The sequence below is a fragment of the Pogona vitticeps genome, chromosome 11 (assembly GCF_051106095.1).
Source record: "Pogona vitticeps strain Pit_001003342236 chromosome 11, PviZW2.1, whole genome shotgun sequence".
Lineage (NCBI taxonomy): Eukaryota > Metazoa > Chordata > Lepidosauria > Squamata > Agamidae > Pogona > Pogona vitticeps.
The window spans coordinates 16,185,129-16,210,253 of record NC_135793.1 but is presented as its reverse complement, the minus strand read 5'-3'; positions in this window follow the sequence as shown (position 1 = coordinate 16,210,253).

The window sequence follows — 25,125 nt, the reverse complement described above, 5'->3', positions numbered from 1 at the left end:
GATGTTGAGCTGGATAAACCACATTGGCAAAGCAGCTACCATGTTCTCTAGACTCACAAAGAGAGTATGGCTTAATAAGATGGCATATACCAAGATCCAGGTCTATAGAGCCTGTGTCCTGAGCACACTCCTGTATGGCAGTGAGTCCTGGACCCTTTGTGCATGGCAGGAGAGGAAGCTGAACACATTCCATATGCATTGTCTCCAACACATTTTTGGTATCACCTGGCAGGACAAAGTTCCAAATAGGGTAGTCCTACAGCAAGCTGGATTTTTTAGCATGTATACATTACTGAAACAGCAACGTCTACATTGGCTTGGGCATGTCATGAGAATGGCTGATGGTCAGATTCCTACAGATCTCCTGTATGGAGAATTAGTGCAGGGAAATCGCCCCAGAGGGAGACCACAGCTGTGATACAAGGATATCTGCAAGCGGGGTCTGAAAGCCTTAGGAATGGACATCAACAGATGAGAAACCTTGATATTTGAGCGTTCAGCCTGAAGGCAGGTGGTACATCACGGCTTCTCCCAATTTGAAGAGACCCTTATCCAGCAGGCCGAGGCAAAGAGGCAGTTTTGAAACCAGCAAAACCAGGGAGCTGGACAAGGGACAGATTGTCTTCAGTGTGGAAGGGATTGTGTCACTCTCGAATCGGCCTCCTCAGCCACACTAGATGCTGCTCCAAGCCCTCCATACAGAGCACGTTACCATAGTCTCTCGAGACTGAAGCATGCCTAATCTAAAAAGGTTCTTGGGGGGGCTGTTTTGTAGCCAAACAAATAAATGAATCAAAAATCACTCAAAATTCATTGATTCATATTTGTCGGGAGCATTGATTTGTACAAATACAAAATGATGAATTAGTGATTTTGATCACCTGACAGACCCACACAGAGGAGCTAAATCCTCCTTGGTTTCCTTTTCAGAAATTAAGCTGCTTCACTGCTAGTTGACAGCTTCCTTTCTAAACAGGAAACTAGGGTGAGGCTAGGCCTACTGTAAGCCAAAAAGACTTTCCAACTAGCCCTTTTCTCCAGGTGAGGCACAATTAGATGCCTGTAGGTATGGGTCTGTCAAGTGGAACTCCCAGAATGGAGTATGAAAAACTATAGTCCGAGAAATCAAAACTATTCCATGCCTCGTTAAAACTTGCAAGAAAAGGTTTTTTCTTCTTCTTTTCAAAGAATATTGTGTCAGGCTTGACATTCTCATCTCTTCACACTGCACAGCCATTCTCCAAGAACAAAAGATGTTATTATACATGTATGTGATAGTGTTCACCTTTCAGTGAACCCTTTCAGTAAATCTGCCAGTGGATATTGAAAAGGGATCCCACATACTGAGCATTATATGACCAACCCCCCTTCACTGGGGTGTGGATTTTATACTTATTATATCTATCAATATTACATAGTATTAATACAAATACTAACACTAATTCTACTATAATAATAACAATATATGAGAGTAGTAAATGTTAAAGAAAACCTCCTTTGGAACAAAAAATCAGCACACTGCTTGTGCCTTCCATCCAAGTCAATCACCACTTTGGACAGAATGTATATTTCAGTGAAATTACTGCAAAGAATGTATTTTTGTGGTGGCTTTGGAAGTGTTTAAGTGCTGGAAAGATATTGGTTTGAAATGTAGCAACTAAATTGCTGGCAGAGGCTGGTCAAAGGGACAGTTCCTGACAGACTTCAAACAGTTATGGTGACTACCGATGCCCTTCTGGGCACATGTAGCCAAAGAACCTGTTTCTTACTTTAAAACTGCAATTCCACAATCCAAAATATTTTTCAACTTTCCCCCTACGATAACACACAGAGAGGGGTTCATCCTTGGAAGGAAGATGGGATCTCAGAAGAATCAGAGGAACTTATCCAGATCTATCCTCATGGAGCCTTGTGGCACAGTGGTTAAGGTGCTGTACGGCAGCCAAAACTCTGCTCACGATCCAGGGTTCAATTCCAGGTAGCCGGCTCAAGGTTCACTCAGCCTTCCATCCTAATGAGGGCAACGAAATGAGTACCCAGCTCACGGGGAGAGGGAGAGCAATGTGTAGCCTGCATAATTAACTTGTAAATAGCCCAGACAGTGCTTCACGTGCTGTGGGGGCAGTATATAAGAAGCACTTTGCTTTTGCTTTATCCTCTTGAGGCTTTCCATAGGAATGCCAGAAGAGGGCAACTTGCTTTTGATTGCTGTTGCTGCCTTAGCACCTGCCATTTTCATGAATGTGATTGCTAAGGATGTGAATATCAGGATCTCTCACTCTCTGAAGGAAGCTAAGGAAGATCAGTCTTTTCTCCTCAGAGATTTCACAGGAAATTTCACAATGTTTCTCAGAAGTTTTATCGGCCTTTTTTTTGTAGGGAAAATGCCAAGCTATGCAGGATTGTTCATTTGTTTGTGTCAAAGGATACCTTCCATACCATAGGTTTCACCTGGGAAAAATAGAAGAAATTCCAAAGAGTTGAATCTGAGATACTTAAGTCCAACTTAACAGTGAATACGACAACATGAGGCTTCTGGATAGGAGAGGATAGCAAACTGGCTATGAGGAGGCTGTCTACCAGAGCACTTGCTTAAGTGCTTCTTCAAGACCTGAAACTGGCATTGAATACGACAACAACAACAAAAGGGTACACAGCTCTGCATTGTTCCCAGACTCCCAGACCATATTCCAGCAATTACAAGTACAAGAGTCAAGAATCCAAAGAGGAGCTGATGACTTATTTTACAATGAAGGCTGGGGATTCATCCAGGCATGCAAACAACTGCTATGTACTCTACAAAGCACAATGTAAGCGGCTCATTAGACCAAAGTATGGAGAGTTCGGCTGAGAGAGAAAGCAAGATCTTGTTGCCATCATCTCCTTCTGCTTCCTGACAGCTTTGCTCAGCTGGCAGGAGGAGGTCTTTAAATGGCACTCGGGACATTTGGTAGCATAGGCAACATTTTGGGGGGGAGTGGGATTATTTTTAATTAGAAGTGTATAAAGCAGCTCGCCGGGGAGAAAAGCAATGGCAGACATCCAACTGTTGGCTGCTACTGTGCCATGAGATCAGCCAGCAAAGTTGTTCACTTGGGCATTTAGAGAGATCTGGGACAACACATTTGCTTAATTTCCACTTTGGCTTCCAGCATCAGCTAAATATTTGCTAGATTTAGAGAACACATGGGAGAGAGATAGGACAGCCTCCTACCTACCTTTCCAGTTCATCAGTCTCCACTTTTCCATTTCAGAACTGCTGAGAGTTAGCCACACATTAAGTTCTATTCCGTGTATTTGGACTCCGTGCTGAAAAGGTAGCAAAAGAGGCTGCCTTAAAGGGACCTTTGTAGGCTCTGTCCCTCCTCCCATTGAAGGCTTCATCACACCGTAATGCTTCTATTTGCGCGGGTGGGCAAAGCCTCCCTGAAATGGCGACCAGCGCAATTTCAGAGAGGTCATTGTGTGGAGGTGAGCTGTGGTATTGTACTGTGAAATCCCCTAGATATGATGGTAGCTACTTCTAGGATGGAAGGTAGGCATCGTCTTCAGCAGGTCATAGGGTGGTTTCTTAATGGGCTGCATTTAAGCTGAAGCATTTCCCTGCTCCATGGAGGAGCAGGTCCTTGAGAGTGCCCCCATGGACTCTAATAGGAAGTGAGGCTACATTTCCAATATAGTGAGAGCAACTCCTGCAATCTGTGATTGGGACAAGAGTTCCCTTCAGCTTCTCAACGAAAGCATATGTAGTGGAGTGAACATTGGTGGTGGAAAGACCTCCCTTTGCCTTTTTCATTCTTCTCTCCCACTCCCAGACATCTTCCTGGGGAAAACTCCCATCTCTGCCATGAACTACATTGTGACACAGGAGAAAGCGGAGCAAGCGGAATATCCAAGCTTGTTCAGCCTGGTGGATAGTTGCTGAAGATTCGCGGTGCAGTCTTTGTTTAAACAAGTAATAGCTGCTTCTGCGCTATTGTCTCTGCCCTTTAAGAATCAAACAGAAATATTTTCATAGTAGGAGCCATCAATGGGGAATTCATAACATATATGTTTAAATTAAACATAATAGACAAATCCAGCTGCATCTGAAATTTCATATGCCAGTTCATTCCAGCCAAATTGTTCTGTAGAATGTTATGTTGATAATTCAGCTCTCCCTTCCAATGTCATAGAACAGAGAACTAACTGAAGTCCAAAACTGAAAGCAATGGGTTAGAATTCATCATTCTGAAATGCAAGAGAGGAAATTTGAGAAGTAAAAGAAGAAATGCACTATTGAGGTTCTTTTTAAATCCTACCATAATCGATTTCGTTTGCCTATTTGATTTCTTTCTTTCTGCTTTTAGTGTTTGAAATTATACTTTTCTTGTAGCTTGTATAATGCCAAGATAGCAGTGTCACAAAGAAATGACTGAGAAAGAAGGCGACAGAAATTGCTTGATGATGTGGTACTCAAATTGCATGATAGATTTTTTTTCCTTCCACTCTCAGTGTAATCAGAAACAAGGTAAGCACTTGGAAGGGGAGAGGGAAAAAAAGGATTCTTTAAAATGTTAATTTTGTTTATCAGCACAGACAGACATATATTTTTTTTTCTTTGTAAAAGTTTATATCTATTAAATAGGTGTGTTTATCTCCCATTCCATATGAGGCCGGTACTTGAGTGAGCAAATGAAATATCCGAAGTGTAATTTTCCCCCCTTCTGTTTGCTTCATGTCAATTTGCTTGAAATACAGGGATATGCAAACCCACCCTTCCTCCATTTCTTGATTTGTAATTGGCTCCGGCTAACCGAGCTATTTTTGCAAATTGAAAATATTTTGGCTCAACATAATTATAAGCCCATTTAGTTTCATAGCCATGGATTTATTTATTTATTTTTTCTCAGGGTGCAAGAGAATTCCTGTTCAGGTTCTTCTTGCAATGTTCACCCACTACATGAGGAGCTGAGGATGCTTGCTCTGTCCTAGGCTATCACTGACTTTTTTTTTAAAACATGACTCTCCCGGTCTGAAGATGAAAGGTTCCTTTATTTCTGCATGGAGAGAATCAAGTTTATTGGTCTTGAGGAAACTATCCATGTGTACATTAACCTCTCTTCATCACACTTGTCACTTCTGCATAAGGAAAACAGTGATGGAGAGAGAGGTCTAGCATACTCCGCTCTTCGTGCAGGAGATTAACTTGGCAAGTAATGCTTGAATACAGACAAAATCCTTCCTTTATAATGGGCAAGACCCTTAAGTGCAATATCACAGCTTGCAATGTTATGAAGGTACAGTAATAGCCCACAGCTGGGACTATGTGAGGAATTCCTACTGTTGAGTTTTTCATTTATGCGATCAGATCCCTAAGAACTAGAGATCTGGATGAACCACAGCTCAGCACAGGTGTTCCACAGGTGTCACGTGCTTCCCTCCCCCGCCTCCTCTGTTGACAGCCCACTCAGATGAGGAGGTGGGGCAGGGAAGCCCACAGGGCTGCCGGTGAATGGGCAATCATGTGGAGGAGGTGGGAGGGAAGCATGAAGCGCCCAGGGAATGCCATTGTGGATGCTGCGCTGAATTGGGCCAAACCACTGAACTGCGGCTTGTGCCCATCTCTACTAAGAACAAGTAGACGTTGTCTAGAGGGGTGGGGTAAAAATCAAATAAATAAATAAATAAATAAATAAATAAATAAATAAATAAATAAATAAATAGAACCAAGGATGGATCTAGATGCCTTTTGTGACTGGAAAGAACAACAGCAGGCCAGTGCTGACCAACATGAGTACATTAGACAATTTACAAACTTTCTCACGCTTGGCATAGAAACAGAGGCAGATTTTATTCATTATTATCCACTCATTCATTTATTTATTTCATGTGAGAGAATCAAAATTGACAGATCTGTCCATATAAGCCTGTGGCTTTCTGTACTGCTTCTTAAATGCTTAAAAGCTCTGTGTAATCAGGCATGTTTGCGATATGAAACAGGGTGGCCGCTCCTTCCTCTTCCTCCTCCTTTCCCAGAGAGGTTCCTCATCTTTCACACCTATAAGGCGGGACCAATATGGCCCCCTGCATGCTGAGAATACTATGGTCTTGTGGCACAGTGGTTAAACTGCTGTACTGCAGCCAAAACTGTGCTCACGACCTGGGGTTCAATCCCAGGTAGCCGGCTCAAGGTTGACTCAGCCTTCTATCCTTCCGAGGTCAATAAAATGAGTACCCAGCTCGCTGGGGGGGGGGGGGGGGAATGTGCAGCCTGCATAATTAACTTGTAAACTGCCCAGAGAGTGCTTGAAGTGCTATGGGGCAGTATATAAGCAGCACACTTTGCTTTTGCTTTGCTTTACTGCATTCAGCCAGTGTACAAGGGGGGAGGATTTGGTTTCAGTTATTTTTTATGAACCTGCACAACTTTGCAAATTTCTTCATATTCATCTTCAGGCTTCAAATAATCATGAATGGGAGAGAGTGATGCAAGCATATTCTCCCTTTCTTAAGAGCCACTACTACTCAAAATAGACAATATTGGGCTAAGTTATAGTTTCAAGTATTTGCCACACAGGTTTCTTACCAAGTGATAACCTCAATTTTGGTTTCTGAGATTTCAATGTATCTTTAGTTCACCTTGTTTATTTGATCATGTATTTCCTGCCTACTAAAAGTGCTAACATGGATGACTAAGGGACTGACTACATTGAACTGCCAAACTGGAATGATTTGACTTTGCTGCAATTTGATTTGCATCCAGTATTACATCTAAAATTGCAAACAATTCTCACATAAGGGCTGTGGATTGATCTGGGAGTTCACTGTTTGTGCTGATTGTGATGCAAGTCACATTCCAGCTCACAGGCTCTCTGATTCTTTCTTTCCTTCCTTCCTGGTGTTGCCTCTGCTGGTTTGCAGGACCATCCCAGAGCGAAAGGGAAGGGAAGGGGGAGGAGGAACACAGACAGCCAAGGAAAATGTTGCCTCCACAGGGATGCCTATGCAGTGCAGTGAGACATTGCTTAAGAGTCAGGGTGAAGCAGGGACGTGGTGGCGCTGTGGGCTAAACCACAGAAGCCTGTGCTGCAGGGTCAGAAGACCAAGCAGTCGCAAGATCGAATCCACGCGACGGAGTGAGCGCCCGTCACTTGTCCCAGCTCCCGCCAACCTAGCGGTTCGAAAGCATGCAAATGCAAGTAGATAAATAGGGAGCACCTCGGTGGGAAGGTAACAGCGTTCCGTGTCTAAGTCGCACTGGCCATGTGACCACGGAAGATTGTCTTCGGAAAAAAACGCTGGCTCTATGGCTTGGAAATGGGGATGAGCACCGCCCCCTAGAGTCGAACACGACTGGACAAAAATTGTCAAGGGGAACCTTTACCTTTACCTTTACAGGGTGAAGCAGCAAAAACCCCATTGAACTGTCTCAGAAATTTCCCAGATGTAGTTGGATTCTTATATGTGCAATCAGGAAAGAGCCCCGGGAAGGGTTAATGGACGTATTGGCTGGATGCCAGAATGCTTTGGGTGGGAGAAAAGAATTACAGGTGTCCCTTGATTTGGTTCAGGGGAAGCCAGAGGGGGATATATTGTTTGCACCAGTATTGTTTTCAGATGGGCTATGTAGAATTTCCCTGGCTCTCAGCCAAGTAGCCTTTCTGGAAAATCTTCCCACTCAAGCTTCAGACTACTACAATTGTGAAAAACCTTTCTATATGAAAAAAAATCATGTGGAATGGTACTTCACAGTCTCAGAATACAGAACATCAAAAGTTTGAACAGTAATTTTGTAAAATACATAATGTTTCACAACTTGGAATGATTCCATTTGGGATCACTGCTTCCCACCACTCAACTGTTATTCATTTCCCTTACTTCCAAGTCACACATGCAAAAATTACTGATCTCTGATTATATAAATTAGTTTAAACTAGTTTACAACCATGGGTGATATTTTACCACGTAGTGCCCTCTAAGAAAAACAAAATGGCTGGAGTCCCTTTGGTGTCATATACTTTTGTTGTATGTTGTTAAGTTATATTTGATTTATTGGAATCTTGATAGGATTTCCAAGTGAAATGAGATATTTAATGAGTGATTTTACCAGTTTTGCTCTCACAGTAAGTTTCCACCACTGAACAGGTTTTTGAACCTATCTTCTAAGTCCTAGACCACTGGTTCTTAACCTTGGGTTACTCAGGAGTTTTGAACTGCAACTCCCAGAAGCCTTCACCACCAGCTGTCCTGACTGGGGTTTCTGGGAGTTGCAGTTGAAAAGCATCCGAGTAACAAAGGTTAAGAACCATTGTCCTAGACCATCGTTCTATCAATTAAGCCCCATTGGGTGTTTATGTAATTTTTGTTTAATTTTCTGTGGCTTGTAGTGACCCAACAAAACACCAGGTAGGGATTTTAAAAATTTTTAGATTAAAAACCCCATAATTCTAAATTCTGGGAGTTCTATTTCAGAGATACCTTACAAATGTGCCTCACTTAAAAGAAAGGCCTATACTGGAAGGCTTCAAAGCCTAATTTCATCCAAGGCTCCTGTTCCTGCTTCGGTGCTAGCTGAGAGCTTTCTTTGTGTCTGCAAGGTCCCTGTCTGTATAACTTGAAGAATGGAGAATTATGGGATTTGTAGTCCAAAAACTCTGGAAATCCTATCCCTTGTGCTGGGGATTGTCTCAGTTGTACAGTTCGGTGTGTGAATAGCACACTAACAAGTCTTACATACATTACATGGACACTATTTCAATTTCAGCCAATGTCCAATTTGAAATACGAGTGTGCAATTTCAGGAAAAAAGTGCCAGAATAGGAATAGTGAGAGCCAAATTCAAATTATCAGTCATGAGATTTCCTGGATGCCTTGATCTTGTCATCTAATTTAACGCAAAGGATCCTAACTCATATCAAATAATACAGGTGAAAAAAGAACTATAAGCACTCTGAGATATTTGAAGAAGTAAAAAGATACATGACTTATAACATTTTTTGGGATGGAGACCAAAGGAATCTGGTCATATCCTAGTGAAAGGTGTGACTGCTTGTTTTATTTTTGGCAACAGATTAGATTGGGAATGAGGCACATTTGCCATCCTTAGGCTATTGGGTAGAATAACAGGCATAAAGGAACATTACAATATTCTCTGTTTTGCAATCAGCTTGCTCTTTTTTTTTTGACCAAGCAATAGGATTTCTTTCCTCTCCTACAGTTGCTAATTTTATATTGTACATATTTTAGGTTGATGACAAATTTATCTCCTGATTGACTATTGATGATGGATGGGTTGGAGCCAAGCAGTTAAAATACACATAAACTTACAGTAGAAAGCAACGTAATATGTAATTTGATTCACTCTGCTTAGAACCAATGGTAATTTAGTCATGGATTTTAGTTTTAATTGCTCTCTTTGTCAATGTGATGAAGATTACTTAAATCTGAGTGGCTTTAGTCAACCAAAGTTGCATTTGAAATGCCAATTCATTCTTTATTGACATAAATACGCTCCAACTAATTTAAATACCAAGACTACTACATATTATGATTTTATTCAATTTTGGAGAGTCTGAATAAAATAAATAAATAGGCTTTTGCCATGTCTTTGGGCAACTACCACACAATGAATGTAACTTGCATATCTTGTTTTTTAATTCTAATATTATTTATGCAACTTTGCAATTGTATAACAAGCTAAATCCATGGATTTTTGCAAGAAACAAGGAACTGGCATCATGGATGGGGAGAAATAGTGTGGGTTTTTGAGACTGGATATATGATAGAAAGTAAAACTGATTGTACCTAAAATGGGAAGGGTGGATTAATTTCTTTCTTTTTCTTTTTTTCTGTTGTAAAAACTGTATCTAGATGCAGCCCCTAATCTCTGTTGCCCCTGTCTGGTAGCTTAGTAAACACTTCTACATGCTTATAAAGAAAGCTAAAACTAGAGGTTGTGCCCTAGATTTGAACAAACCACATAATGTCAGTCGGATTTGGACCAATTTGTATGAGGCACAGATCAAAGCAGGATATACAATTCAGTTCTAGAGTAAAGCAAACTGAATTTTTACGAACTGATTCAGATACAGAGCATAAATCAAATCAGCTGAGGCACAAATTGCTTCAGCTTACTTATTTTTCTGTTTTTAACATTTTTAACATTTAATACTATGGAAACTCCTGAAGCTAACATCTGAAATTTGATACATTTATTCTTCTCTTCATAGTCTACCAAATTTCACACATATAAGGGAAAAACCAAAAACAAAACACAGTCCTTATGTTTCCCAATGCAGTGATCTCACAATTTCATAAACCAAATCAGATTTGAAGCATAAATCAAATTGGATAAAGGCACAAATCAAACCAGGATATGTTCAGAAGCCTCAAACTGGCTCACAGACTGAACTGGCCAACCTGTACACAGCCCTGGTCATAATTATTACCACTATGTTTCAGAAGAGAAAATGAAGATTTACAGTTGGAAGATAGAGGTTAGCCTAAACTCATGCAATAAACTAACCACTGAGCTGAAATGTGAACCAACATTTTCCTATCTTACAGAGAATGTCACCCATCCCCTTCCACAATGACAAGGCTGCTCTTATCATTAGGAAAAAAATGTGATGCTGTTGTGGCAGCTCACAGTTGTTTCCCCTAAGTTCATCTAGCCATTTGTTGCTAATGGACAGCAGAGTTGTGAATACCACACAAATCTACTGGACCTCCTCAACTTGTCTTCAGACTTAGATGAACTCAAGATCCAACGTCAACTGTTTTGAGATGGCCTGACATGAAGAGAATTCCTTGTCTATGTTCATGTGCAGACATCCTCCATCTGAACTGTGTAAGGAAGGCTTGCAAATTCTGCCAAGCTGCTCTTCAACCCTGTGACGCAGGCATGAAGAGAAACTCCTTTCTCATCATGCTGCTGCCGGACACATCTTCGTACAACTCGCTTTGCTACTGTTTCTGTTGTGCAACTGCCTTGACTGTTGCTTTACTTCCAAGAGTAATCTAGGGCAGGGGTCATCAACCCCTGGTCCGCGGCCCGATACCGGTCCATGGGCTTCCTTTAACTGGGCCATGGACATGGATCTCCATCCACCCTGCACGCACGGGGGGCGTGTTGCACTTGCAGAGGGGCGTGTCATGCTTGTGAGTGGGTGTGTTGCACTTGCAACAAAATCTGCCTGGCTTCTAATTTCAGCCCAATCTGGAGCGGGAGCAGCAGCAGCGGCACCTACTTTGCAAGTGTGGGGCTTCCTCCCCACCTCATAGGGGCTGGGTCCCGCCTGCTCCTCTGAAGCACCCACGTGTCCAGAAGGGGAGCCCTCTCCCTACCTAGCAGTCTTCTTCCTCAGGGGTTTAGCTCGACTGGCATTTCTACTTTTATCTCTCTCTATCTCTCCCACCCCCTGCTCTTCATGGGTCACTTGGTGAGGTTGCTGCTCCTGTCGCCTCATCCTCTTTGCGGGTGATGTGGAGGGGCCCCACTCGCAACCTGGCTGTGCGCTTCTCCTCCCACCTGGCACTCCTCCGCTCCCTGCCCAGATATGCCATGGGAGGGGGTGATGCTGAGAAAACAGCCATCTCGTGCATGCCCCCCACCCCCTGTCTCCTTTAGCAACCTGCCACGGAGAGCTCACGCCTGTCCATCCATCTGTCTTGATGATCTGTTGCTCGTTCCCTCCCTCCCTCTTCCTTTCCTTTTCCTTTCCTGCTGCTGCTTGTCTGCCGCCGCCGTTGGGGCTGAAGAGGCACAGCCAACAAGGAACAAGGAACAAACAAAAAGTATATGTCTTCTGTGTTGTATCCAGACCAATAATTGATTATTCTTCCTGCACCGCTTCTTCCATTCATTTTACCTTTTACCTGTATGATCAGTGGTAACAATCTGTCACAGATTGCTACAAAAACCATCTCCATCTGCAGCTCTTGGAAACTTCTGTTTAAAATTTACAAGGGTCCAACCCTTGGATCTCTATCCTTCAGGATCAAGAGAAAGAGAGCTTTTTTTTTTCTTATGTCCAAATGGGAATGCCACTAGTTTGATGTTTTCTTGATAAATCAGCAATGCTGATCATGTGAGCCCTGTCTCAGTAATTCACCTCTTGCGTGATAAGAGGCAGAATCAGTAGGGAATCAGTATAGTGTAAGGCCTGTGATTATTCTTGTGGGATATCCTACATTTGAAGGGGTGGGAGATGGAACTTTGCTAGTTGCAGTCAAGACTGCTTCTGAGATGAACTGTGGAGCTGTTGAAAAAGAATACAAAAGAGAAAATGTAGAGGAGACATGTAAACTGTCTGGAAAACATTTGAGAATTTTTATACTTTTTGCTCTCTCTTCTTTCACCCTCATTAAGAGGTTCTTTAATTCCTCCTCACTTTCTGCCATCAGTGTGGTATCATCTGCATATCGGAGGTTGTTGATATTTCTTCTGGCAATCTTAATTCCGGCTTGGGATTCATCTAGTGTTGCCTTTCGCATGATGTATTCTGCATATGAGTTAAATAAGCAGGGAGACAATACACAGCCTTGTTGTACTCCTTTCCCAATTTTGAACCAAGCAGTTGTTCCATATTCAGTTCTAACTGTTGCTTCCTGTCCCACATATAGGTTTCTCAGGAGATAGATAAGGTGGTCAGGCACTCCCATTTCTTTAAGAACTTGCCATAGTTTGTTGTGCTCCACACAGCCCAAGGCTTTTGCGTAGTCAATGAAGCAGAAGTGGATGTTTTTCTGGAACTCTCTGGCTTTCTCCATAATCCAGCACATGTTAGCAATTTGGTCTCTAGTTCCTCTGCCCTTGCGAAATCCAGCTTGTACTTCTGAGAGTTCTCGGTCCACATTCTGCTGAAGCCGACCTTGCTAGCATTTGAAATGAGTGCAATTGTATGGTAGTTGGAACATTCTTTGGCACTGCCCTTCTTTGGGATTGGGATGTAGACTGATCTTTTCCAGTCCTCTGGCCACTGCTGAATTTTCCAGAGAGAGAGAGAGAAAGAGAGAAAGTAGAAGCCCTGGTGGAGCCAAACCCCTGAAGGAGTTTTTTTCCCGGGCTTTCTTTTTGTCTCCCCAACCGCATGGCCTGCGGGTGGGGCCTAGGGGTTGGGGCTTTCTACTTTAAATGAGCATGTCCGAGACATTCTCAAATTCTCTGATTCTATCTCTGGCCCTAATATGGTAAATAGGAAAGTCAATTAGATTTGCATATACCTGGGAGGCAGGAAAGTTTTAAGTTTTAATAGTCAGCCGCCTAGAGTGGTCTTAAGTGGCTAGATAGGTGGGATATAAATAAAATAAAATAAAATAAAATAAAATAAAATAAAATAAAATAAAATAAAATAAAATTAAATTAAATTAAATTAAATATAAATAAATAAATAAATAGATAAATAAATAAATAAATAAATAAATATCATACTTCTGCACTATTAAAGAGCAGGCCAGGTAGGTGGTGCTCATCAGCCATGGAAGGCAGCTCATCTAGGAGAAGGAAAACTCTGATTTCAAACCTCCACTGCCTTGTAGCTATATCCACTGATGGAAAAGGCTTCAGGAGTAAACTTCGAGGCAAAATCCGGAGCTGGAGTCCCAAAGGCAGTTTGTGTCATTCTGCCAACTCCTGCGACGTTGCTGGAACCAGTTGTATTGGCTCCTGCCTTTCCATTGGACAATTTCAGCAACATGGAGAGGGGGGATCTGCTGCTTGGGTAATAGCCTATTCTCCATATTACTTTACCCAGGCTTCATGCTCTGGAGAGGACACTCCTCGATTCAGAGCATATTACCATAGTCTCTTGAGACTGAAGGATGCTTGTGCTAAGGCCCACTTGACTTCGCTCTCCAGGATGTCTTGCTCAAGGTCAGCAACCACACTACAGTGGTGCCTCGACCTACAACCATAATTCGTTCCAGAAGATGTGCATAACTCAAAAGTCAAAGCACCATTTCCATAGGAATACATTGAAATCCCATTAATCAATTCCAGCCGAAATAAAACACTACAAGCCCCATAGGAATGTGCTGGGGCTGAAAAACAAACACACCCAAACAAACAAAAAGCACAGCCAGCCCCAGCAGAACACTATGGGGCTGGGAAAAAACACTCAAAAATTCACACAAACACACAGCCAGCCCCAGTGAAATGCCATGGGACTGGGGGAAAAAACACAACCTCCCCCACACCACCCCCAGCAGAAAGCCATGGGGCTGGGGGGGGGACACAAAAACACCCTCCACATACACACAGCCAGCCCAAATGTGAAGGGGCTGGGAAAAAAACACACCAAAACATAAAAAACATCGCAGCACAGGAGGGAAGGCAGTAAAACTGAAAAAAAAAAAAAAGTAAAACTAGTTTTGATCTCTTACCTGGCCGGTGTCTTTACTTGTATAAGGAGGGAAGCCGGTAAAAATGCACACACAAAAAAAACCCCAACCAAAATTAGATTTGATCTCTTACCTGGTTGGTGTCCTGGCCTGTTTTAAGGAGGGAAGGCAGTTAAAAAGGAAGAAATAAACCAAAATTAGTTTTGATCTCTTACCTTCTCAGTGTCTTTACCTGAATAAGGAGGGAAGGTAGTAAAAATGGAAAAAATAAACCAAAATTGATTTTGATCTCTTACCTGATTGGTGTCTTGGCCTGTATAAGAAGGGAAGGCAGTTAAAAAGGAAAAAAATAAATAAACCAAAATTAATTTTGATCTCTTACCTGGTTTGTGTCTTGGCCTGTATGAGAAGTAAAAAATAATAATAAATCTAAACTGAGTTTTGATCCCTTACCTGGTCAGTGCCTAACCATAAGTTATGTTATTTAGAAAATAGTTATGTGATATGTATTAATATTTATAAGCCACTATCTCTTTAAATTTTGAGCAAGTAATTAACACTATGAATATAGAAATAAATACAAGAGAAATCAACTCAGAAAGAGAACTATTGAGCTGAACAAGTCAATAGATCCTGGCATATTAAAACATTAAATGGGTAAATATTTCAGACACAATAATATTTGGAACCCTTCAGACTCAGAAACAATATGTGAAGAGGTCTGTTGTTCATTTCTGTACAACATAATCAAAAACTTTTTTTCTAATTATGGTTACTAAGGAATGAGATTAACCGATTACAATGTAATGAATCCTAGGGATGAAATACACAGATTAATCATGCAGAGTGGGCAAATGTTTCCGAAATTTCTGTTTCATTTCCAACAACTACACTCACGGCTCCATCAGAAAGGGGCCACCCAGAAAAGGATCCCCACAAATGCTACTCTTTCCCATCTGTGTGGAAAGTCTGTTCTTGAAATCCAGCTTACATCTGGCTGCCCCCTAACAAACCCATTTATCTCCATTAAAAAACAACAGCAACCTCTCAAAAGTACCACATCAACTGCCCTGCCAGACCTCACCACCTTAAACCTACACTACCCAGGCAACACCTTAATGTAGTTTCCAGAGCTATAGACAAAACAGGAAGCAATCCTGTCCGTTGATACAGAGTACATCTCTACAAACTATGAACCAGAATGGCTGAGAAAGTCCACGGTTAAGCCCGGATTAAAGGTAAATGTAAGTAATTTTGAAAAGCCAAGGTCTCTCTAACTCACTCTGCTCCCAAGGCTGTTGAGGCAGGAAAGCAGCAAGTGGGCAAAGACCAATTGTCAAGAACTTAGAGCAGTGATCACCACCCTTGGGCCTCCAGATGTTCTTAGACTACAACTCCCAGAAGCCTTCAAAACCATCTCTGCTGTCCAGGATTTCTGGGAGTTGAAGTCCAAGAACACCTGGAGTCCCAAGGTTGGGGACCACTGATGTAGGGCACTGTTGCTCCAGCAATCATGTGACCTCAGAGGTCATGTGACACCTTCACTCATTATTTCCTCAGCAGTATGTCAATAGTTATTTAAATATCTCTCACACTGAGGGGTCAGAGCCCAGGACAGCAGCCAGTAAGGACCTAATAGACCCAGATGCTGATATCTGGCAAGCAGCTTCATATTAACATATGAAGGTGTTTTCTGCAATGCCACAATACTGGTTTGTCTTTTAGTTTATCACCGTTTACACAGATTAACAGTATTTCTTCATGGGCCCAGATAGCAAACTTTCTCCAACATACCTAAAGGTACTAGAAACTGAATGTAGGATTTTTTTTGCATGCAGAGTGTATGCTCTACTATTAAGCTAAAGACCCTTCTCTACTCATTTCTAATGTCTACTCTTCATGAATAGAATGGTATTCAGAACTCTATGTGAATAAGTGCTTTGAAACATTTCCACAGGACCTGTCTTGTTTTTGTCAGAGAAGAGGGAGACACACAGAGAGAAATTTCATGTTCCAATTGTTCTTGTAGCTGAATTAGTAAGCAATAAGCAAGCGAAACGTGTTTTTTTTACATTGAAGAGTCAAGTGTATAATTTTAAAACTTAGTTGACTAAAAATATCAGAATTAAAGTAATGTGCCATCAGATATTACTCTGCCCACCTGTGCCATTGTTATATCACATCTATTGATTAGGTTCTTGGTAAAAATTCAGATGCACCTTTAGACTTCAGGACACAGAAAACTGGCCTGATGAGTGTGCTAATAATACTTGTGTCAGGCATTCTAAGAAAAGAAGTTCAGAATGAGTCAGAATTTCGGAGTTGCTATGCTGTACAGATATAATTGACATTTCTTTAGACAATTATTTTCACACTCTAGCTAACGGAGGACAAGTCAAATGCCCTGCATGCTGACTCTTCTACCTCTGAAGATTTTCAATTTTGTTTTGTCGGGATGCTGTCACAGAAGATTTGCTCTCGGCTTTGTAGTGGAGGTCATGGGGAACAAGATGAAATGCTGGGACACCAAAGCTCACATCATTTGGCACCTGAGTGTGTCGAGTATTATTGGAGGGAGATCTTGAAAGGAGCCTGAAAATGTTAAGATACAATGGTTCAATGTGAAATTAACTCTGGGAGAAGAAAGAGGGAAATGCAAGCAAACTCTCACAACTGCGAAGAGTTCAAATGCTTTAAAGGGAATTGGGAAATAAGCTAACACAAACTTATATTTCACATGAATGCATTGGTCTACACTGAATTGCCTTGAAGGGAAACATATGACAGAAAGCAATAAGACTTGTACATTTTTACAATTGTTGTATAGAGGCAGACGTATCCGTCAGATACCACTGTCTCTTACTCCAGCAGCACAAAGTGAAACAAGTACCAAAGTCTATAAACATGGAAATTTTTACAAAAGTTGGTTGGGGGTTAGGGGCCTCCAGATATCTTATCTGATGTCATTCACAGGCCAGCCCAAGTTCTTCCACTGTTTCTTCTTTTTCTTACCCCTCTATGCCTGCCATGTTTTTTTCCTACCCAAATAAGCTCATTACACTTAAAGGAACATGACTAACCCCTTCCCTGCCTGTCATCACATTCTTCCCCAAGAAAGTAACTAGTCTACAGGGGACATGTTTCTACTTGTGTGCAAGCTCTGCATGTGGGCAAGAACTGTGGACAATTTGTCCCATTTTCAAAGGTGAGAACACACAACATGAAGAAGGAAATGGACATACCACAGCTGTAGAGAACATGTTTTGCCTAAAGAGGGTCCTCAGTTCAATTCAGGTATATCTAGACAGGTGCTGTCAATGGGCACAGACCAGGGATGGGCAAAATATTGGACTGTGTTTACCATTATTTGTTACGCTAGTTTGAACAGATGGGAGTTGAAACCCAACACCATGGGCCTGTGTCTTCTGTGCTTTAAATCATTTGCCCTCAGTGTGGTCAAATCAGTTTCTCTGTTCCTAAGAGGTTACTATGATTGTTCACTCAAAGGAAGCAGATGAAGAGGAAATAACACAAAGGAGAAGAATGTCTGAAGAGGTAGATTGGGCATTGAGGAAGCAGCAACAGATCTTTAGCATAAGAAGGACTCGGAAGATCTGAAAATGAGTGTGTGTGTCCCCCACCCCACCCCACCTGAGGTAATGAAAATAATTCCTTGGATTTAAGGTGTCTCAATGTAACTGCCTCCAGCAATCTCTCTCTCTCTTCCTTTACAATGTAACCACAGTCATCAACTTCAACTAAATCCTACTTTTCTCAATCTGAATGAAAATTCATTCACTTTTCATTGAAAAACGTCCTTCCTACTTACAGCAAATAAAGGAACCATTCTTACCTATAAGTATGGCTGGTGGTTAACCAGCTTGCCTTAATTATACAATACAATCTTTTTGTCCAATGCATATTGGACTGGGCATCCATTCACTATATCCAGAGACCAGGGGTTCTGAGATTTTTCTTGTTCCAGTTTACCTCAGTGCAACTTGTTATTCACCAAGCTAAGTGTGGCCCATGCTTACTGCCCCTAAGCTTCACAATAAATCTTTATTTCATTCCTGTCCCTGACTAGCAGCAATGCCAGCAACAATGGAAGTGCAAGAGGAATTCTCAAGCACCTGTTTAGGCATCTCCTAGTATGTGTTTGATGGAATGTTTTAAATTCTGCGAGTCGGAGGTTGTACAGAGTTGCCCAATCCAAATGGGGCAATCCTCAAATAGCTGCCACGGATCCAATCCAATTCTGTCAACAGCAGAAAACAATGCAGAGTTGACAAGTGAACAAGCCATTTCCAAACCTCTTTGAATTGGCAACATAAAAGACACGGCTGCTGGTTTATAAAACAAAAATAGAAGAACCCCTCCCAAGTTGTTTCTGTTTGTTATCTAGCTTGGGTGTTGTTTGCCTCAAGGGGGATCATTCTGGGGGGGAAAAAGCTACACAGTCCTACAATTGGTGAAAGCTATGTGATGGTTTCTGTGTAGTATTATCTCATCAAGATAAACAAACACCTGCAATGAGTTGGCAGCAAGTCTGATAACAAATGGCTAAAGATAAGGCTACAATCAATTGTTGTCAAAACTTGGTTTAAAGGTGATTTCTACTGCTGTGATGTCCCATCATAGAGAACAATCAAAAGTTAACAAGCTGACTCCACAAACTGAAGAATAAAATTCTGGCCACAAGTAAAGAAACACAGAGCAACCTATAATATAGCTAGGCCTAATGTCATGTTTGAAAAGCTCAAAAGCAAGCTTTTGCGTTGGATTTTTTCCCCTCCAGATCCATATGTCAGGGCTGCTGTTAATGGACCTGCCTATCTGTGTACTTCAAATTACATTTGTCCTCACTGGATGCTATTTTTAATAGTAGAAACTGGCAATGTAAAAGATGCAGCCAATATTTGGCTATATATTACCGTATTTGCCAGTATACAAGATGACTTTTTGGCCCTGAAAAACATGCCTCCAAGTGGGGGGGTCATCTTGTACGCCGGGTGTATGTCCAGCAAACCCTCCCTCTCTCCCAGCGAAGTCACTTACCTGGTAGTAAGACCGAGTAGAGCCCTGCTCCTAGCCTGGGAATAGCCTGACTCCGACGAATAGCTGACTGTCAGAACAGCAAAGAGGAGGCAGCCATTTTGAGATGTGACCACATAGCTGCTGCCTCTCAAAATTGCTGCCACCTCTCCAAAATGGCTGCCGCCTCTCTGCTGTTCCTTCTTCCAGCAAACCCTGGCTCTCTCCAAAAAGGAACCAAAAGGGGCAAAAGGAACTCTCCCCATGATGCAGCCAAAGCAGAATCACGCATGCGGAAGAGGGGGTAGTCTTATACAGCAAGTATATAACAAACTCTACATTCTGAGTGGGAATGTTGGGGGGTCGTCTTATACACCCAGTCGCCTTATACACTGGCAAATATGGTAGATTTCTCTCTCTCAATTCCTTTGAAATGTTTATGATATAGTTCAACCATAGCAGAGAAATTGCACAAGCAAAGGGAAGTTATTGGTGACTCTCATGTCCAATAATCACCAACCTATCCCAGAAAGGAGATCACCAAGGTAGATTGAGTGAACAGGACCTTTGTACTATCAGATAGCCCTCATCCTCTTTATCTATCACAAAGGATGACTTTACGGCAGATCCGACTGATTCTGAAAAGCAGGAAGCATTGATACAATTGAAATAAGACTGTATCATAGTCGAACCAGGAGATACTTCCTTAGAGCTTCTGGGATTAAGGATATCAGGCACAATGACTAGCATGCTCTCTGTCTCTAGATTCTCCAGCAGAAACACAGACCAGTAGACTCCAGCTATAGTTATTTGCTTAAATAGCTTCTCTGATGGCTTAGCAATCTTGCTTCTGGAACTTGCTTCTTGTCCTGCTGGACAGTTGTCTTTGCTTAATAATAAGTTAGATCTTTCAGTCTTCTATTGATAGGAGCAAGATAGTCAGCACAATATATTGTATAGACTTATATTTCCTCTTTTAATACTTTGCATTTTCTTTTCAGAATCAATATCTTTATAGAGGATGTAGCAGAAGCCAAATATTATCTTGGCATATTCCCACTCTTTTATTGAGAATAAAACCAAAGAGATTACCATAGATGGCAGGACTATCTCAAACAGCACCTTTCCTCTTTGTAAAGGAAACATATGCTGTGATACTCCTAGCAAAGCAAAATTAAACAAGCAAGCGAGGGAGAGTAAGATATTTAACTTTCCTGCTGAGAGGTATCCCTTTAGGCTGTCTGCTGTGTAAGGCACAGAACATTAATAGTATGTTACGAAGGAGAAAATGTGCTTTTGAGTCAAAGATATTGACAAAAGCAGATGTGCTTCAGTAAGTAAAGGTAGCACTAGATGGAAAACAGAGCTGTTCAGCAGCCAGGATCTAAAGCTGATCCACACAAAGAATTATATCACATGCATGAGGAGTTTGAAGGAAAATCTAGTATGTTGTGTTCAACAGAAGGTTTTAAATCATATGCTGCAATCTCCTTTTCAAAGGTGCATAAAACGGAAGGAATCTTACAACTCATCCAAGACCACAGTATGCTCTATGCCATTACATCTCAAAACCAGTGGAGATTTGGTAACCTCAATGTTGTAAAGGTAGCAAAACTGCTTCAGATTCTAAACTTTAAATGAACTGTCCAAGGTGCTGAATGTATTGCCAAAACAGGTTGAGCATCTAGGACACTTTATTTAAATTGTGGCCTAAAACCTGAAGCATTTTACCCACCTACCATGTTGCATAGGAGTCATCACCCTTTACTGCTCAAAAGAAGTCTCCATGTTATTTATCATTTTTTTTTTTTTATCCAAAAGGTTCCAAGGTATGGTCTGAAACCAAATGCCACAACTATGTTAAAGTTAGGTATATCTGAGTCCAGTGAGGAAGAACTGGGAGACTATTTGGAACCTGCTGTGGGTGTTTTTGTATGACATATCAGAACAACTTAGAAAATCAACTGCCAAATGATTTCTTAATGGCATAACCTTAAGGATATGAAGAAGGCTATTTGGTTCATTTTAAAATTATGATATCCAAAACTTGTTGGAATATTTTTATAAAGTTGATGAAAATTAAAGGGTTTTTTTTTTTGTTTTGTTTCATTTTGTTTTTGTTAAAGTGAATATAGGAAATTTTGAAATTCATTAATCAACCCAACCGGAAAGAGAACACTGAAAATTCAGGTCTTAGCTTGAATCCTTATAAAGTAACCGTGCTTATAGTGATGAATTGAGATTTCCACCTCTCTCTCTCTCTTTCTTTAAATGGCAATCTCTTCATCTTTACCACCTACATGACAAAGCATGCAAGAGATATAGTGGTAAATGGAGAAGAATTCTTTGGCAGATTGTAATACGGACATATACAGGGAGAGAAACTTCCTCAAATACCAAGGATTCAAGTCACTGATAGCTTTAAACATAATCATTGACATGATGGTTGTTGTGGGTTTCTCAGGTTCTTTGGCTGTGTTATGAAGGTTGTTCTTCCTGACGTTTCACCAGTCTCTGTGGCCAGCATCTTCTGAGGACTGATGCCGGCCACAGAGACTGGCAAAACATCAGGAAGAACAACCTTCAGAACACGGCAAAAGAACCCAAAAAACACACAACAGCCATCAGATCCCAGCCGTGAAAGCTTTCAAGAATACATAATCACTGACACCTTAAATTCAGACTGGGATATTTTGGTAGCCAGTTCAGTGTCTTAAAAACTAACATAGTATTGTTTCCATACTGTGTTCCTGACAGTAACCTGGCCACAGCATTCTGTACCTCCTGAAGCTACCGTATTGTCCTCAAGGGCTCCCCCCCAACAGATATGCCAGTTGAATAATCTGGACAGCAAAGTTATGGTGTTTATTTCACACCACATTCATGATTTTGGAGTGGACGCCACAGGTGAAAGTAAGTGTTGTTCCCCAGCAGATGCCCACAGGGGTTCATATTCTTCAGGGACCTCCTTTCCGTGTCCTTCAACAGGGGGGCAGGTTATTCATGTGCATGAACAGTCAGAGCTGGTGGAACTACCACAACTGTGAACTCTTCTTTTGTGATTCTTCTTTAAACCATTCCTACAACATTTTCAAAGCTTTCACTTCGAACATTCCAGTGAAGAAAGCCAAAGCTTATCCATGGAACAACTTGCCATTTTTTAACACGTACACAACCGACAAGTATCTCTTGAGCTTCCACGGCACAGAAAGTCCTATCAGACTCATAAGACAAGTACAAACAGTGACATTGTACAGGTAGAGGGGATGTTTACTTCCTAGAGATTCATGTTTATGCCCAAATTACTACACTAATGGGACTTTCCATCCAAAGGAAGTTCAACAGAATACAAAAAAACGCAAATGCAAAAATCCCATCATTAGTCCCAAAGCTTAGGAAAGCTCCTGTTTGGACCCCAACTGCTAGAATCCCCAGCAACAGTTGGTCCAGTTCTTCCTTATCTGTGAAAGGCTGCCGCCAAAGCCAGATGAAAAAAGAACCGAAGAACAATAATTTCCTGCCATATTCAGGAAGTAAGATCTCCCCAACTGGTGAGGCATTTTTGTCTCTAGAAAGTTTTTTTTCTGAGACCCACTTAATATTTTCTTTAAAACAGTGAACGCTTCCTTCTCCTTTCCTCCACCCCTCAAAAATCAGAAATGCTGGTACTGTTCCAGAGTTAAGCAGCAACTTACAAAGGAGTAGCCAGGAATAATCACAGCCTTTCTCCACAGCAGGGAGCTGTGTGAGGCCAGGAAAACCAACACAAGGTCTGTTCTCTCTGCAGTTCCAATTAACATTAAGCGAAATTATACAGAAACATCAAGGGGAGAGAATAGATGTGTTTGCCATAATACCCAGAGGATCTAATCAGCAAAAGAAGACAATATCATTGCTTTAACTGCAAGATCAAGGTTACTTCATATCTTGCAGACCCCCAGCTCCCTTCTGCACACCCCCAAGGAAAAAAGCTTATTTCACATGCATTGTGTTTAGAGATAAAGACTAAGAATCTATGCATCGGCTGTCAAGTCTATTACTGAGATTATCAGGGAAGAAAATCAGTTATCAACCTTTTTTTTTTTCTTTGCCCTTTCACCGTCTTTCTTAATCTGGATGTTGCAGCAATCTCAGGTTGCGTCCAGAATGCATTTGGCAGGCCAAAATCAATAGGGTGCCTCAAGTGCTTTGGTTTTTCCCATTAGCTTTCTCGTCTTCATTCCCTATGGCCAGACTGTCACTGTTACTGCCAAAGAGACTTAGTAACCTCTCCAGCTTAGAAAGAGTTGTTCATTTCTCCCCTTACCACAACTTTCCTTTGTCTTTTTTTTGGTGGAGGGGCAAATTAATTAGTTAATTTGGATTCATCAACTGTTGTAGTCCTGTGATGAGGTAGACCCCCTGAGATGCCAAATGATGCTTGGAGGACTTTGCTGGAGTCAAGGTTCATTACAACAAAGCTTTAGCGCATTCTCTCCCCCCCCCCATATCGCTGCCAGATGGGGGAGAGAGAATGGGAAAGTAATTAACAGTTCCGTTGTATATAGGTCTGTACAAAAGTAAGTTGCATTATCACTGCACAAGAGTGCAGAAACATTATTATGCAGCAGAAAAAAAATCAACAGGACAACTCTAAAAATGGAAGGGAAAAAAATAAAAATTCGAAACTGGATGTTGTATCAGCACCAGGTTTGGCACAGACATAGCAGGCAGTCTGTTCTTCCTTCATGCAAAATGGGCAAAGGGTTTTTGAGTTATCATTTTTTAAAAAGTAAAACAGTTTCTTCCCATGTAGAAACAAGTGACCTTAAATATCTGTGGATTTAAAACTGATAATTGACAAGACCAATCTTGCATTATTTCTTTTTTTAATTTGGAGGGAACCGAGGCTGGATGGACTGAAATTTTGATCCTCAAAAAAGTCCTTTCAAAAGGGAAAATCGTGAGTTTGTAGACAGGCTAACCAGCAGCAATGTTCCAAAGTATATACGTCATTGCAGCTTTCCATGGTGTGTGTTGACTAGAGATGGGGACGAATCACCACCAACAAAGTTGTCTCCATGAAGCCCTTATGAGATTATGATTATGTTCCTTAAGGGAATCCAGGCTGCCCTTTGCAAAGATGGCAACTGTGGCTTCCCTACCCTAAATGAAGCCGCAGCCACCTGGAAAAGGGCAGCCAATCTCCCTTTTTACATGCTGTGGCTGGGAGGCCAGATGAAGACCTCGGCAGCAGTGATAAAGGTAAGGGGGTGTTGGTGGGGGTGGGGTGGCTAAAGTTAGGTAGGGAGAGGAAGGGGGTAGGCTGTGGGGGGTGGCTGTGGGAGGCTTGCCTATTGGCCACCAATCAGTTGATCAGTGACCGGTAGGCAGAATGGTGGTGGTGGTGGTGGTTTGTAATATGAAGGACAAATAAAAACAGGTAAATATTTGTTCCTATGTATTCATGGGGGTCTCTGGAACCCATGAATATGAAGGGATGAATATTTAATGGAGCAGCTATTTTTGTCAAAAAAGCTGATCCATTTTTATATTCGTCCCCATCTCTAGTGTTGACTCCATGAATTAATGACCTCTAAATGGCCTGTCATTAACTGCTCTGCTCAGATCTTGCATATTTAAAGAGTATACCAACCAACAACCAACTCAGCATCTCATGTTAGTTGTTTTCTGTACTCCCTTACTGGCAAAATTGTCTTTTTCTATACGTTCTTCTCAGATCTTACTAACTAACCATTCACACTCGCTGAGAAACAACCCTGACTATTG